The sequence below is a fragment of the Neofelis nebulosa genome, chromosome 1 (genome assembly GCF_028018385.1).
Source record: "Neofelis nebulosa isolate mNeoNeb1 chromosome 1, mNeoNeb1.pri, whole genome shotgun sequence".
Taxonomy (NCBI): domain Eukaryota; kingdom Metazoa; phylum Chordata; class Mammalia; order Carnivora; family Felidae; genus Neofelis; species Neofelis nebulosa.
In genome coordinates this window covers 182,134,377-182,151,089 of record NC_080782.1, presented here as the reverse complement: position 1 = coordinate 182,151,089, position 16,713 = coordinate 182,134,377, and positions in this window count along the sequence as shown.

The following is a 16,713-nucleotide window of genomic DNA, read 5'->3' as shown; positions in this document are numbered from 1 at the left end:
TCTGTGCTGACAGCTCAGAGCCCGGAGCCTGTTTCAGATTCTGTGTCTCCCTCTCTCTGTGACCTCCCCCGTTCATGCTCTGTCTCTGTCTCAAAAATAAATAAACGTTAAAAAAAATTTTAAAACTGCAAGTGAAAATGGGAGCTATAGCAAAATCCTCCCAGCTCGTTTTATTGCAAATATAAATAAAATCTTTTGCCAAAAGTGACAAGTATTTGACAAACGTTAAACTGGAGGTGCAAAGGACAAGATATAAACCAGGACTCTCTCAGGCAAACCGTGATGCATAGTAAGTTACTCATGATACATAGGTAAAATAGAATCCATCATTTGTGAAATATTTAACGTAATTCCCTTAATTGTTCCATATAAAGTTGAAGACACATTCTACTATCCATGCCAGTAAATATTATAAATAATATACATTTAAAGATAAGAAATCAGTTCAAAATATCAATTGGGCAGGCACATACATCTCTCATATTAAGGGTTGAAAATATTGCTAAAGATCTAATAAATACACATATATCAGCCAATCGTTTAAAATCAATATGAGATCTGGCTTTGCCGTGTTTTATGAAAGGATATTTTGTGTAATAATCTGCGTAAAGCAGAAAACAGTTATTAATCTAAAATGGAACACTTTTAAGAGAGCTTAATGAGCAAAATAAGTACACAGGAACAAGCAACGCAGAGGAAAACCACAATAATGGTGTAGTACCCTAGAGTTGGTGAAAATGGAGGCCGAAGGGGGCCAAGGGTGGAAGCAGATATAGGAACTCATAAAAAGAGCACACGAGGAAGGCAGTCTATTAGGAAGTGTTCCTGGTCCAGGGACACATTGAGGATATGGGGAAAACAGTGGATATATAAATACCCTCACCTCACCCCCCTCCTTTCCTCCTGACCTTTCTCTGGGGATGCCTATTGGCAGATATTACCTGGAGGCCAGAGAGTGACAATCCAGCCTGCCTTCTGGGGACTGAAGCAGGTGGACAAGGATAAAGAATAGTTCTGGAAGGAAAGCAGAAGATGACCAGCAGAAGGTTATTTCTCTCCCTTATATAATGAAAAAATATAATTGATTTTACTTTGATTTTCTGTCTTTGCTGCCAGGAAAATCTAATTCAAGTGACATCTGTCTCTTATTAATTTATCTCAAGTATCATTTTTGAAAAGCATTCTCAAGTTATTTGAAGAATGAGGGAGGAATTATTGATTTTTTAAAAATCTGATGATTAAAAATTAATATTTGAAATATTTAACATTATCCAGAGCTACTCCTATAGACATTTTCCTTAATCATTATCCTTGTATTCTTCATAGAGAGAGAAAAACAAAACAAACAAAACAAAACAAAAAACAAAGAGCAGTTTGTGATGATCAGAGTCTGACCTGGTCCTCATAGCTAAGCCATATGATTCTATTACACATAACAATCTCACACAGTACCAATTTCAGACAGAATCTAAGACCATGATAAAATGAGACAAACAAGGCCACATTATATATATATATATATATATATATATATATATATATATATATGTGTGTGTGTGTGTGTGTGTGTGTAAGCAACAAAACTAGGTAGGTCACTGTGCAAGCCACAGAATAGCAAATATCCCACTCTCTCACTAAACAACTGACAGCTACTTTTTTACCCAATCATAAAATTGTGACTGCTTTCCGACATCATCCAATCTCAAATGAATTCCTGATTTCTTAGACCGTCCCACAAATCAACCAAACAGATTCCAAATCCGGTAATAGTGTCCTCCTAAGACCCTGTTCCCAAGAGGCCAGGCAGTTCCCTCTAGAAAGCATTCACCCTTACAGCAGAGAGTAATTAACCCCAATTGTGTTAAGTGCTACACATGGTCTTTGACTGAAGGGCACTGACAGTAGCTATCCTTGTAGAGAAACTGCTGTGGGCCTTATTCATTACTTGCATTCCAGCATGACTTTCTTAAAAATGATAACAATACTGGGTGACTGGGTGGCTCAGTCAGTTTAGCCTCCGACTTCGCTCAGGTCATGATCTCGCGGTCCGTGAGTTCGAGCCCCCCGTCGGGCCCTGTGCTGACAGCTCGGAGCCTGTAGCCTGTTTCAGATTCTGTGTCTCCCTCTCTCTGATCCTCCCCCGTTCATGCTCTGTCTCTCTCTGTCTCAAAAATAAATAAACGTTAAAAAAAAATTAAAAAATGATACAATAGATAATTTGAAAAAGCCAACTTGTTACAGATTTAATATGATCGATTATATCAGGTGCCAAAGTTGGGAAAACTTTTATGTAAGTAGATTATAATTGGCAGCAAAGCTTTTAAAATGACAATTGCTAAACCTTTTTATAGCTAAATTGTATGTTAATTATTAAAATTCCTTAATAATATTCATTGCTTGTAGATATGTTTCACTTCGGTAGAAAGTAGTGTTAACTGTAGAACAAGAAGATGACAAGTACTTAGATGCCTACCTAGAGGAATTTATGAGCTTAATTCTTATATCAAAATAGATTTGAGAGAAAAATATTTGAGAAGATAATGAGAACTGTCTATCAGATGGTTAATCCAATGTATTTCCAAAAATGGCTTTGGGAATTCACATATTAAAAACATTTATAAGTTGAAGAAAACATATATATTAAATTTTCTTTGAGTCTGGAATGTTTTTCAAATTTTATTTTCAATTTTGTACATAAAATCAATCACATAGCCACACATATTTTAATCAAAACTGTATAACAATATAATAGACAGCAGCTGTGGAAGCAGTGGCTAAATGCCTTTCCCTGACCAAAAGGGGAGTACCTCATTTTATTTTTCTTTTTGTCGTATGAAAGTTTCAAACTTGTGCTTTTTAACTGTCTCCCAGTGCTAGTAACAAAAGGTACACTTTTGCGAAATAACTTGTTTTCACCATAAGTTTTACTTTCATAAAATGATTAGTCTCCCTGGGAAACCAAGCCAGTTGAGTTAAAAATATTATCTTCCTTAGTGTAACATTTTGTGTCAACTATTGGTATTCAGTTTTCAGTATTAATCAACAATTATTACTAAAGATACAGAAGAGTGTATATGAGTTTGTTTAATCTGAGTTTGGTGATATAATTTTCTGTAGGGTGCAACAGGGTAAGCAAAAAAAAAAGTTGATAATTTTTTATCCCTCCCAAAAAGACAAAATATAATCATGTGATTATTATTTTCTTTGTAAATAAAATCTTGAATTCATATGACAGTGAACTAAGGGTTTACTTAACTTTAATTCTCATAATACCTTGAGGTCGGGACTGGTATCTTCAGTTTGTAAAATGGACTGAGAATTCAGTGAAGAATCTGAAGATCGGATTTTATATATCTTATTTCTAACCACATAGCTTGAACTGTTCTGGCTGGGATAGGAATCAGGATGTCACTTTCAGTAACACTTAAGTGATGTTGAACCATTGGATTATATAGTTCTGTACATTTTGAAAACTTACAAATATTTATAATTTTCATAAAAACTGCTTTCTATTCTATTTGTTATGTGTCTGTTCCCACAGCAAGCTGTAACCTTATTTTATAATAAACAGTATCTTTAGAGCGGGTTAACAGCATAAAAGTTACATCATACCTGTTTTTTTTTTTTTTTTTTTTAATTTTTTTTTCAACGTTTTTTATTTATTTTTGGGACAGAGAGAGACAGAGCATGAACGGGGGAGGGGCAGAGAGAGAGGGAGACACAGAATCGGAAACAGGCTCCAGGCTCCGGGCCATCAGCCCAGAGCCTGACGCGGGGCTCGAACTCACGGACCGCGAGATCGTGACCTGGCTGAAGTCGGACGTTTAACCGACTGCGCCACCCAGGCGCCCCTCATACCTGTTTCTTAAGAAAGGAATACACCGACTTGGTTTCATATAAATTAACTGTGAGTTAGTACAATATGATAGAGTAGGGATAAGAAGGAAAATGGGAAGTGCCACATGTGAAACAAACAGAGGACCACCCCTAGTGCCTTTTCTAGTATCTGGGTTATATTCATCCAAAGTCAACTTCTCTGAAAAAAAAAAAAAATCAACTTCTCATTGTTCTCAAGCAAATTGTCTTGTCTAGGGGCAGAAAATGTCCCCCGCTCCTCTCAAGTGTAAATGTAATTCATTTTCCAGGAATGAGAAAAGACTTTGTACTCTTGTATAAGGAGGTAATACATTAAAAAAATGAAAAGTCAGTACAGATTCCCTTATGGAATTTTGCACAGCACGCTTCACCTTTTGAGCAGATGAACAACAAACTTATTCTTACAGTTCTCTAAACTCAATAGCTCAATGTTAATTTTAAACTCAGGAACTACTAAGACAATATTAATTTAAAGTTCTTAAATTCCTCATCATTTCTTCTGATGGAGCAGAGTTTGTTGTTTTCTTTTTTTTTTTTTTCTTTCCAGAAGTCTTTTGTGAAAATGAATACGCATTTTGCATTAGCATAACCTTTAAACTTCATAAGCTGATAAAGTACAAAGCTCGGTTTGGTGCCGACTTCAGAAAGAGCTTTATCTTAGGAGAAAGTTTTCTCACTCAACGTTCTCTAGGGTTTCACGACATATGAGAAAATGTACTTCAGTAACTACCAATTACAGGTTTGTGATTTAGGAAAAGTCAATTAGCAATAAAGCATGTATAACATAAGAATGTAGACTTTAAACTCTTCAATCAGGTATAAAGTCATAATATTGTATGTTGGCCAACATTTTATACTCTTTTATCTTTAATTAGCATGTCCCTTTCCTCATTTGAAAGTCTAAATATTTAACAAATATCCTTAATTCAAATGTAAATCAGTATTTTATTGAAAATTGTGGTCTTTAATACAATTTATTTATAATTTTAATAAATATCTTAACAATGGGAAACCATGCCTTTTTCTTACTGATGTTGTCTTTTAAAGATTTCCCATATTTATTTTTCATTTTTATTTATTTTATCATTATGAACATGGTGTCAGTTTTAATAATCCTGAAATTCATCTATTGAAAAACATTTTGATCCCTCTGGTATGATAATATTAAATATTTTACTCAAATAATTTCATCACTCTTAATTATCTCTATCATTTATTAAAAATGAAAATAGCAAGGGCTTAAAATTAGGAAAAACTATAGGTAAGTAATAAATACATTGATATTTTGGTGCATGCGTAGCTGTTATACTACGTTTTATAGTTAAGAGACAGCAAAAAGTTAAAATTTTCATTGAATCTTTATATATTTATTTAACATAGACTATGTGTAAAGTCCTGTTCTACAAAGAGTTCACAATTTAATGCAGGAGACGACATAAATGATAATTGTAAAAGAATCCAGTACACGGAACGACAAACATGTTCTGTTAAGTGCCAGATAACAAATAGTTTCAGCTTTGCACACCATACATTCCTCACGACTACTCAGCTCCATTGCTAAACGCAAAAGCAGCCATAGACAATATGTGAGTGAGCATGGAGGGGTTCTGATAAAACTTAATTTATGACGGAAATTTGAATTTCATTCTATTTTTATACGTCTCAGAATATTATTCTTCACTTGATTTTTTTCAACCATTTTCATGTATAAAAATTAGCTGGCTGGCTATACAAAATCAAGCAGTTGGCTGAATTTGGCCAAGAAATCTGTATTATATTCCCATTGCCACTGTAGCAAATTACCACAAACATGCTGGCTTAAAACAACAGAAATTGATTCCCCCCAAATTCTAGACACCAGAAGTTTGAAATAAATTTCATGGTGTCGGTGGAGCTGCATATCCTCCAGAGGCTTCAGGAGAAACTCTATTTCTTGCTCATTTCACGTTCTGGTAGCTGCTGGTGTTTACTCCACTCTCTCTACGCTTTCCTGTGCACACTGGGTCCCTCATGTGATCCTGCCAATCCTCCCTTCAGTAAGTTCTAGTTTGCACCAAGAATGTGTTGGGGCGCCTGGGTGGCGCAGTCGGTTAAGCGTCCGACTTCAGCCAGGTCACGATCTCGCGGTCCGTGAGTTCGAGCCCCGCGTCAGGCTCTGGGCTGATGGCTCGGAGCCTGGAGCCTGTTTCCGATTCTGTGTCTCCCTCTCTCTCTGCCCCTCCCCCGTTCATGCTCTGTCTCTCTCTGTCCCAAAAATAAATAAAAAACGTTGAAAAAAAAAAAAAAAAAAGAATGTCTTGCCTGGTGATCACTCTGGCTTGCTTCACTCAGGAGAAATGATGGAAGTTTTCCTGTTGCACCTGACATATAAAGTGATTTTCCTAGGGTAAAGACACAGTTAAATATTCTGAGCAATGGGATAGTCTGAGTATAGCCACAGAGGTAAAATTAAATAAGGAAATAAATGTAATTGAAAAAATACCTTATAGCTATGGAAGAATTTTAGTACTTCTGGAGGATAAAATAATTGGAAGAAAATGGTGAGTTTGGAAGGGTAAAAATGTCAAAAGCATAATGATAAGTTAAGACTTTATTCAAATGCAGTGATTTGGGTAGGTGGAAGGGTGAATGGTGGGTTTTGCATTTTGATTTTTGTTACCATGGCTGCAATATAGAAGACAGATTTGTAGATAATTCTGGCTGCAGTCAATATCTCTTTTCAGGGCCCAGGTGGTATAAGTTGAAGACTGGGCTTAAATTAAGACATTCTTGATGTGCTTAAGAGGAAATGATGTATTTCATATATACAATATTTAGGAAGCCAAGTGGACAGGTAGTGGGTAGTATGCATTTGGGACAGAGTCAAATGTATCTCCTGGTATATATATAACTTGGGTGGAAAATATATGACGGTGCACAAAGTGTAGTAAAGACTCTAGGTGACTGTTAGGAGCTCAGCTGATCTGGGAGAGAGCCAGCTGCATTGTTAGATGTCAAAGTAACCCATTAAGCCCCAAAATGGGAACCTTTAATCACTTACCGTAAGGGTATAAGCGAGAGGTTAAAGCCAGAGAAGGTGCTGACTCCCTCTGTTCCATTTCTCCCCATGGGGCAGCACACCAGTGGAGAGTCAGGTGGGTCAGCACAGACATAGGGGTCTTCTCACCATTGGGGGAGCTCGAACAAAAGGCTTTGGCAGTCTTAGGGACCCTGGGGTGAAGAGGAGAAGGTGGAGGAAGGCTCAGAGCAGGAAAGTACTGGGAACTGAGTCAGAGTAGGGTGTGGGGAGGACGGCTTCTCCCCCGAAGCCTGTGGGTAAAGCCTTCTTTTTGCCTGAGATCAAGCCTGAAAAAATCACACCTAGACCTTTAACCAGGAGCCTAACTCCCAGTAACAAATACTATTTGGAGAGAAAGGTCATTTTAGTTTTATAAATGCTGTTTTTGATGAGCCTGTGAGACAAAAAAAATTGTAAGTAGTGTAAAGGGGAGTGTAAGTTTGTGAAGAACTGAGGTAGAGATCTCGGAATTGACAGCACTAGTTGCTAATTGGGACAAGAAATGAAGAAAATGGTCACTCAAGAATAATCTGAGTGAAAAGATGGGAGAGGCAAAGGTAAAATCTTGGCAAACGGAAACAGTCAGAAGATAGGAGACAAATCATTCAAAAAGATAGACAGGTGAGATAAATAAGTTTAAGTTTAGACCAAAAAGGATCTGGTCACAATAGAATACAAGCAGGTAATTTTGCATAAAAAGGCTATACATATAAACAAAGAGGAAGCACAGCAGCTTTACTTATAAGTAAGTCAAGTCAAAACAATGAAAACTACAACCTCTCACATGCTGCAAACTCAGCTCTAAATTTGTGCAGGTTGAACAAAGTTGATGAGGTTCTATCCAAGGTAATAGAGCATCTGTGTGTTGCAAGGCCCCTAATTCCATGTGCTGCCTTCACCTCTGAGTCTCTTTTCAACACATATGCCCCCACTTGACAGAAAAGGCTCCCTGCCCAGCCAGGTCCTCTGTCAGCTGGACCACCTGTACCCCATCTGGTCCTCAAACTTCCTTCCAGTCCAAGAAGTATTCAAACAAGTCAATCACATTCTCCTGTAGGAACCAGACAGGGCCCCTTTTCCCTGTAAATACAAGGCCTACCCACAGAGCCCTGTTTCATGCTGTTCCTTAATTCACCCCTCCCCCACTTTGTGTAGCCTTGCCTTGCACATGGTGTCCTCCTCCCTCAGGCTGTGAGTATATGTGACTAATAACTGCTACTAGCCACATCTTTCAAGTGAATATATATGACTAATAACTGCTACTAATCACATCTTTCCAGTATTCTATTTGGCCATCCTGTACTGTTTAGGATCAGGAAACCCTCTCTACCAACAGAAAGATCTTCCCCTGAAGGTTTATCTAAATGATAACAGAAATAAAGAGGGGGATTGAATTTCAATTGTCTTAGCAATGATTGAATGGAAGTGATCTATGGTCCTTTGACAAAATATTAGGAAAAGGGAAAGATAATAGAAAGATATAGTGGACAGAACTGAATGGGTGCAGCCACATCCCAGAAAACACAAAGGAGATGTTAGAGGAGTGCTTCTTCCTGAGAAACTCTTCAGAGATGTCCAAAATAAAAATTCCTTACAAATTTGAAATTTCAAATGTGAAATGTCTGCACCATCCCCATGATCCCCCTCTCCCTGACACACACACACACACACACACACACACACACACACACACCTGGATCTGCATTATTGCTTTTGGGATAAAATAAGAAAAATACCTCAAAATTATTTATTGATATTTCTGGGAGCCATTTTTTCTTGGATGATGAGCATAGAAACCAGACAAAAGCTTGCCTTATTTGGCAGTGGAATGGAGGTAGGTGGGTCTGACCCACCTTCTTACTCCTCCTTACTCATCCTGAGATAAAGTTGGTCCATCAACACACCCTTCCCCGCTACCCAATATACTGTCCTCAAAGTCAGCTCATAAATTCAGGGGAAAATATTTCACAGGGATCTCATGGCTATTGAAGAAAACCACAGCATCAAAGAGAAGAGCTAGGTGGAACCAAAAATGAAACACCAGACAAACAAAAACGACCCAAAGTAACACTGACAATTCAGAAAGAAGAATTTTAGAAGTTATATAGTCTATTTGACTTTTCCTTCCTAAGAAAACCATGTTGTTGTTTTTTTCCTCTGACAGTTTTCTGCATTTCCTTTCTATCATCATTATACTGAAATGTCAGAGGAGAGTTACTAGGCATTATTTACAAGTCCTCCTGCACAGGTTGTTCCTTTTCACTGATTTTCATCTGGATAAGCACAGGAGGCTCCCTGGCTTCCTTCAAGTCTTTATGCAAGGTTACCTCCTTTGTGAAGAGCTCCCTGACCACCCTACCTAAAATATTAACCTGCTTCCGGGACATTTTGTATCCTCTTTGTTGATGTAATTGTTGCTGTTTAGAACATATCACTTTTTAATATACTATATTTGTGTTGTTATATTGTTCTTTTCCTCCACTAAAATGTCTGCTAAGTACAGAAATACTAATATCTTTTGTTTTATCACTGTATTCTCAGCTCTTATAGTATTACTCCTAGAGTATTAAAATTGTTCAATTTATGTTTACTGAAGGAATAAATGACTCATTTGGGGGGAAAGTACAACAATGTACTATTTTATTTTATTTTAAGCAAGAACCTTTTGATAGTTGATGGAAGTGGTTAAAAAAAAGGAACTAGATTTAATAGAATTAGGCAGAGGGGAGATGAGATGTGAATGAAGAGTGAAATTTCTGGAAGGACACAAAATAAGAAAGAGTTGGAGATTTGAATTTTAAAACCTGAGATGGAATAATATGAGATGGTAACAAGATCCATGGAGAGATCTACTGTATGGTAATAAACCCTACAGGCAAGTGGGATGAGGGTGTCTGGCAAAATTATTGTTGTCTTGGAAGATGGTCAAGATGCCAGTATCGAAAAATATATCATGTACAGGAAGTGCTATGCATTAGCCAGTTCTCCAGAGAAACAACCAATGGTATCTACATAGGTATGTGGAAACAGGCTCATTTTGAGGGATTGGCTCATGCAGTTAGGAAGGCTGGAGACCCCATGATCTGCTGTCTGCAAGCTGGAGACACAGGAAAGCCAGTGGTGTGTTTCCAGTTCAATCCCAAAGGCCTGCAGATCAGGGGAGTCAGTGGTATAAATTCTCATCTAAATCTGAAGGTCTGAGAGCTGGAGGCCAATGGTGTAAGTCCTTGTCTATGTCTGAAGACCTGAGAACCAGGAATACAGATGTCCAAGGATAGCAAAAGATGGGTCTCAGTTCAAGCAGAGTAAACCTGCTCTTTTTCTGCATTTTTGTTCTATTCAGGCCCTCAATGCACTGGATAATTCCCACTTGCTTTAATGACAACAATCTTCTTTACTCAGTATAGTGGTTCGAATACTAATCTGTTCTTGAGACACTCTCACAGACACACCCAGAAATAATGTTTTACCAGCTCTCCAGGCATCCCTTAGCCCAGCCGAGTTGACACATAAAATGAACAGTCACAATCTGTAATCAGAAATTAAGAAACTGTACAATTTTGGGGTTAGAGCATAACATTGCTTAAAAAGACTGAGTAACAAATGCAAAGAAAGACTTCCCTTGCCAGTGACTTGGTGTTATTAGTTTATCAAGATCAGATCTTCTGAACATGCATTCTAGACAGAAATCCATACAATGGGAAAAAGTGAAGTTTTAAACTCAGAAACAAGGGAGGAGACCAGTTATCAAACTTGGATCACAAGTTTGGAGCTGGACACACCACAGTAATGTCTTATTGGTCAACTACCTGAGGGATGAAACAGGCACATTTTGCCCAGTTTTATGAGATAGTCCATGTAGTAAGAATTTGTGAAGCAATGCCTAACTAATCTCATTCTATGAGTATCATAACACAGTGCAGCAAATTAAGTTATTTGAAATTTGATGGTAAAGAAACCTGCTTTGTTGAACCCAGTTTTCTCTGACTATATTTAAAGAATATTATTTGAAGCATGTCTGTTAATTTCCTGTGGAACCTGTAAGAAATGCCTTCCTAAAGTAGAGAGTGAGGCTGGGGCTATAAGCAGAGATAAATTGACTCAAGTTGCTGAGATTAAACCATTTGGTCAGAAAACAAATCAAGTCAATAATATAATATGTTGGCATTGATCCATTGACACACACTTTCCGAATTTGATTCATAACCTTTGACTATGTCTATGAGAATGCAAATACCTCATTACTAGGAAGCTAATTTAAATAACCATACAATAGCCACAGTGTAGACAACTACAACAAAAATGATATTACTGGATGAGTCATAACATAATATTTTATAACATTTTTACAAAAAATGGACATTTTATGTGGCATTTCATATAATATTTAATTTCAAAGAACATAATATTGTCATCAGGGTTGTTGAATAGTGCCCCCCAGAATCCATGTATACTCAGAACTTCATAATATAAACTATTTTGGAAATAGGTTTTCATAGCTATAATTAGTTAAGATGGAAACATGCCATGAGGGGGGAAAAATGTTTGTGCATTTGCCTTGTCATCCAGTGTTACCCTTAAATATGTAAGGGTATATTTAAAGGGCACGATAAATGCACAATTTATTTATTTTTTGTTCTATTTGTTTTACAGTCCATACATTTCTCTAGTGACCTATGAAGTATTAATTTCTCAAATAATACTAAGCATACAATTTACATACAATGGCAAACTCAAGGAAACTTCTTTCAGATCCTGTTTTGAGTTATATTTTGTAAATATAACAAATTAATTTTGGTGTTTGATGTGTAATTTCCCAAGCACAGGGGTGGGGAGTGAAATTCAGTGTGTCATTTGTTCACCCCTAGTTACAATTTAATTGATTTTCTGATTGATCCCAGACATCTACACAAAGTTGTAGTGAAATTCACAAGAATTAACTTGTTTGGGTACCAAGTGTAATAAAATGTATGCTTCTTAAGATGATCATTAAAAATGAAAACCATAGTTTGATACCTTGTTCCACATGATTGGATACACTACCGAGATACACAATTTTCTGTTGTCTGTTTTTTTCTTATAATTTCATTAAGATTTGATAATTATATGGACATAATTTTAGAAATATATTCCTGGTTCTAAAGTTATTGTTTCCTTGGTTTTAAAATGTAGTAAAAACAGTACAAATTTTGAAAAAAAAATTATGTCTCTAGCTTGAAGTAGAACATTTGAGAGTCTTAATGCATAATAGTTAGGATTACTTTTTTGGTTTTTGCCCCTCACTTTTTGTGACTTAAATATCATTTAAGTAGAACTAGTAAATATTTATCATATTTTCCATCACGGTTGTAATATATATTACTTCTACTTCCATGTTCATAATTACCACCTATAGACTTATATGCAAATTGAATCTGAAATTCCAGAGCCATAAAATATTTATGGAAAATTTGATGTATTCTTTTGCTTTCTTAAACTTACTGTTGGTATTAATAAGCACAATTTAGACAATATGTTTTTCACTGAGGAAACCTTAAAAAATGACAATATAGATGGGTTTTGGGGCATCTGGGTAGCTCAGTTGGTGGAACATCTGACTTCCGCTTAGGTCATGATCTCATGGTTCCTGAGTTTGAGCCCAGCACCTGGCTCTGTGCTGACAGCTCTTGAGACCAGAGCCTGCTTCAGATTCTGTGTCTCCCTCTCTCTGTCCCTCACCTGCTTCCTCTTGCTCGCTCTCAAAAATAAATAAAAATTAAAAAAAGAAGAAGATGGATTTCAATAAGATCTGTTTTAATAAAAATAGTAATGAAAATAGGTTCATGGTATGTGAAAGGACATCTGCTTGACAAAGATCAAAAAATTGACCAAAAAATGCATAAGGCATAATAGGATTAACATTAAACAAATTAGGGATGCCTGGGTGGCTCCATCGGTTGAGCATCCAACTTCTGCTCAGGTCATGATCTCGTGGTTAATGAGTTCGAGGCCAGCGTCAGGCTCTGTGCTAACAGCTCAGAGTCTAGAGCCTGCCTCAGATTCTGTGTCTCCCTCGCTTTCTGCCCCTCCCCCACTCATGCTCTGTCTCCCTCTGTCTCAAAAATAAACATGAAAATATTTTTTGAAAAATTAAGCAAAATAAATCTCAAAACTTATTATAGAAAAATGTGAAGTTTGTTACTCCTTAGAACCCTCCAGAATTGTGAGAAATAAATTTGTTTTTTTTAATTTTTTTAAATGTTTTTGTTTATTTTTGAGACAGAGAGAGACAGAGCATGAGCGGGGGAGGGGCAGAGAGAGGGGGAGAAGGAATCTGAAGCAGCTCCAGGCTCTGAGCTGTCAGTACAGAGCCCAACATGGGGCTCGAACTCACGGACTGTGGGATGATGACCTGAGCTGAAGTTGGACACTTAACCGACTGAGCCACCAGGAGCCCTGAGAAATAAATTTGTTGTTGAAGCCACCCAGTCTGCTGTTCCTTGTTAATGGCAGCTCAGGTGGACTAATGCCCCAATGTTGTTACAGTCTAGGAAATAACCGATAAATCAAATTAGTGTCTGAATGACTTCTATCTATCAGAAATCATAAGCACTATTATCTGCTGAAGCTTTATAGTATAGGAAAGAACGTGTATAAACATTTCTGTGTATTAAATCATTTCATCTTTCAAATATACCAGTGAGCTAGGTTACACTATTTCCTTATTTTGCAATGATGAGACTGGAGCACAAAGGTGTTCAGAAACTTGACTAACGGCCCTGAGTTTGGGAAGTCTGGAATTGACACTTCAACCCACGTAAGGTAACTTTGTAGTGTGTACTTAAAATTTCAGTTAACTATCCTTTAATATAATCAGATACTTGGAATGCCATACACCATTTTTTTCCTCACCCCAAAAAACACTCTTATATACTTCTGTCTTTACTTGAGTGAGGAATGCTTTCTCTTAATAATTAGGCCATATCACAAAAGAGTTACAGGAAGTTTGCAAGCCAAGTAGAGCTTGAATCATTATTTTCCTATTTTTATCACATAATTCCATCCCATTGAAAAGTAAATTTTGTTAAACATGCCAAAAACATTTCACTTCATCAAGGCAGATTATGGATTTTTAAAAAATGGAAACTGCCAAACCTCTTTCCAAAGTTGGTTGTACCATTTTACAGTTTTTATCTCTAGTGTAGGAGAGTAGAAGTTCCTCCACAGCCTTACCAGTAGTTGTTATTTTCAAGCTTTTAAATAGGTGTGTAGTAGTATCACATTTTTGCTTTTAATTTCCAATTCCTCAATGACAGTGGTTTTCAGCATTTTTGTTGAAGTATAATTGACATTTAACAACATTAGTTTCAGAGTAATTTAATATTTTTATACATTATAAAATGGTCAGCATGATGTCTAAATACCATTTGTCAGAATACAACCTTATTATTGACTATAACTTATTATTGACTATATTCTCTATGCTGTACATTACACCACCATGACTTACATATTTTATACTTGGAAATTTTTACCTCTTAATCCCCTTTACCTATTTCGCCCTGCTCCCCCCGCCCAAATCTCTCCCCTGGTTTGTAACCAACAATTTTCTGTGTCTGAGTCTGTTCCTGTGTTGTTTGTTTGTTGTTTTGTTTTGTTTTCCAGATTCCACATAAATGTAAAATTATATGGTATTTGTCTTTCTCTATCTGAATGATTTTACTTAGCATAATACACTGTAGGGACAGCCTTGTCACAAATGGCAAGATCTCACTCTTTTTTAAGGCTTAGTAATATTCCATTGTATAAATATACCACATCTTTTTTATCCATTCTTTTATCAGCAGAACCTTCTCTTGTGCTTTTTTTTGGCATCATATCATTTTCTTTTTATTTTTAGAGAAATTTCAGGTTCCTAAAATAATTGAGGGGAAAGTGAAGATATTTCCCACATGCCATCTGCCTTCACACCTGCAGAGCCTCTCCCCTTATGAATATGACCCACCAGAGTGATCACATCTTCTATATTGAAGTATCTGCTCAAATACTGCACATTTTCTATTGAGAAATATTCTTTTATTGAGTTTTAGGGATTTTTTAATATGTTATGGATAAAGGTCTTAATCTGAAAAATGGTTTGCAGATGTTTTCCTCATCTGTCTTTTGTTTTCATTCATTTAAAATTATCTTTAGAAGAGCAAAAGTTTTAATTTTGATGATGTCAAATTTGTCACTTGGTTCTTTTATACTGTGTTTTACCTTTATATTTAATATATATTCCTAATGGCAAGGTAAAATGTTTTGATCCAGTCAGTTTTCTTCTCCAAATGTAATAATTTCAGGTTTTATCGTTAGGTTTTGTATCCATTTGAGTTGCTTTCTTTTTTTTTTTTTAACATAGTGCAAGGCATAGAGAAAATATTTTTTTTAAATATATGGGATATATCATTTGTCCAGAGCCATTTGTTAAAAATACCATCTTCTCTGCATGAAAACTGGCTTTGTACTTTTGTGAAAAATTAGTTGTTAAAAATCAGGGGGTCTTTTTACTTATTTCTAGACTATTTATTTATGTTTACACCAACACTACACTTACTTAACTTACCTTTATAAAGTTCCTACTCCATGATCCATCCATTCCACTCCTAGGAATTTATACAAAAGAGATGGAAACATATGTCCATTAAAATATTTGCACATTAATACTATTTGGAGCTTTATTTGAAATAGTCTGCAACTAGAAAGCCCATCAACAGTTGGATAGATAATTGCATATCCATGCAATGGAATGATGTTTCAATGAATAAAAAAATGAAGTATTGATATAAGTTACAAAATGGAAGACTCAAATAATTATGCTGAATTAAAGAAGCCAGACAAAATGGAGCACATTCTATTTGGCTCCACTTATATAACATTCTAGAAAGTACACATTAATGGATAGTGACAGAAAGCAAATTGTTGGCTCCCTGGAGATGGAGAGGAGGGAGTCTGACAGGCATGGTGGGAAGAACTACAAAGGCTCACAAAGAATCTTTTGAGGTTGATAGATGCATCCTATTTTCTTTATTGTGGTGATGGTTTCACTCATGTACCTGTGATACATATGTCAAAATACATAAAATTTTACACTTGAGTAAGTACAGTTTATTGTATGTGGTTTATATCTCAATAAAGCTTTAAAAAATATAGATGAAGAAAGACTATCTGTATACTTTCTCTAATTGTTCTCACCAATGATGATTTATTCACTTACCACAAATAATCTGAGATCTCAATTTTAGTCTTCAGCTCACAATTCATCTTTTAGTTACACACCCACATATGTAATGATTTACTGTACCCTTGCTACTATTCCATAACACTGAATTCTTTTTTAAAAATTTTTAATGTTTATTTATTTTTGAGAGAGACAGAGACAGAATGTGAGTGGGTTAGGGGCAGAGAGAGAGGGAGACACAGAATCCGAGGCAGGTTCCAGGCTCTGAGCTGTCAGCACGGAGCCCTATGTGGGGTTCGAACTCACAGCCATGAGATCATGACCTGAGCAGAAGTCGGACACTCAACCAACTAAGCCACCCAGGCGCCCCTCCATAACACTGAATTCTTAAACTAAACACTTTTTCCCTTAGGAGTTCAATCTGTCTCAGACAATGTTAATATCAAGAATCAAATCACTAGAGAAGAATTTTAAGGGGAATGTCAAATCTTTCCTCTTCCATGTACCAAGATTACCCAGTATCTTAGCTTTTGCATAGAAAACGTTCAGGATCTTGCTCTTATCTCCTGCAATTACCTCT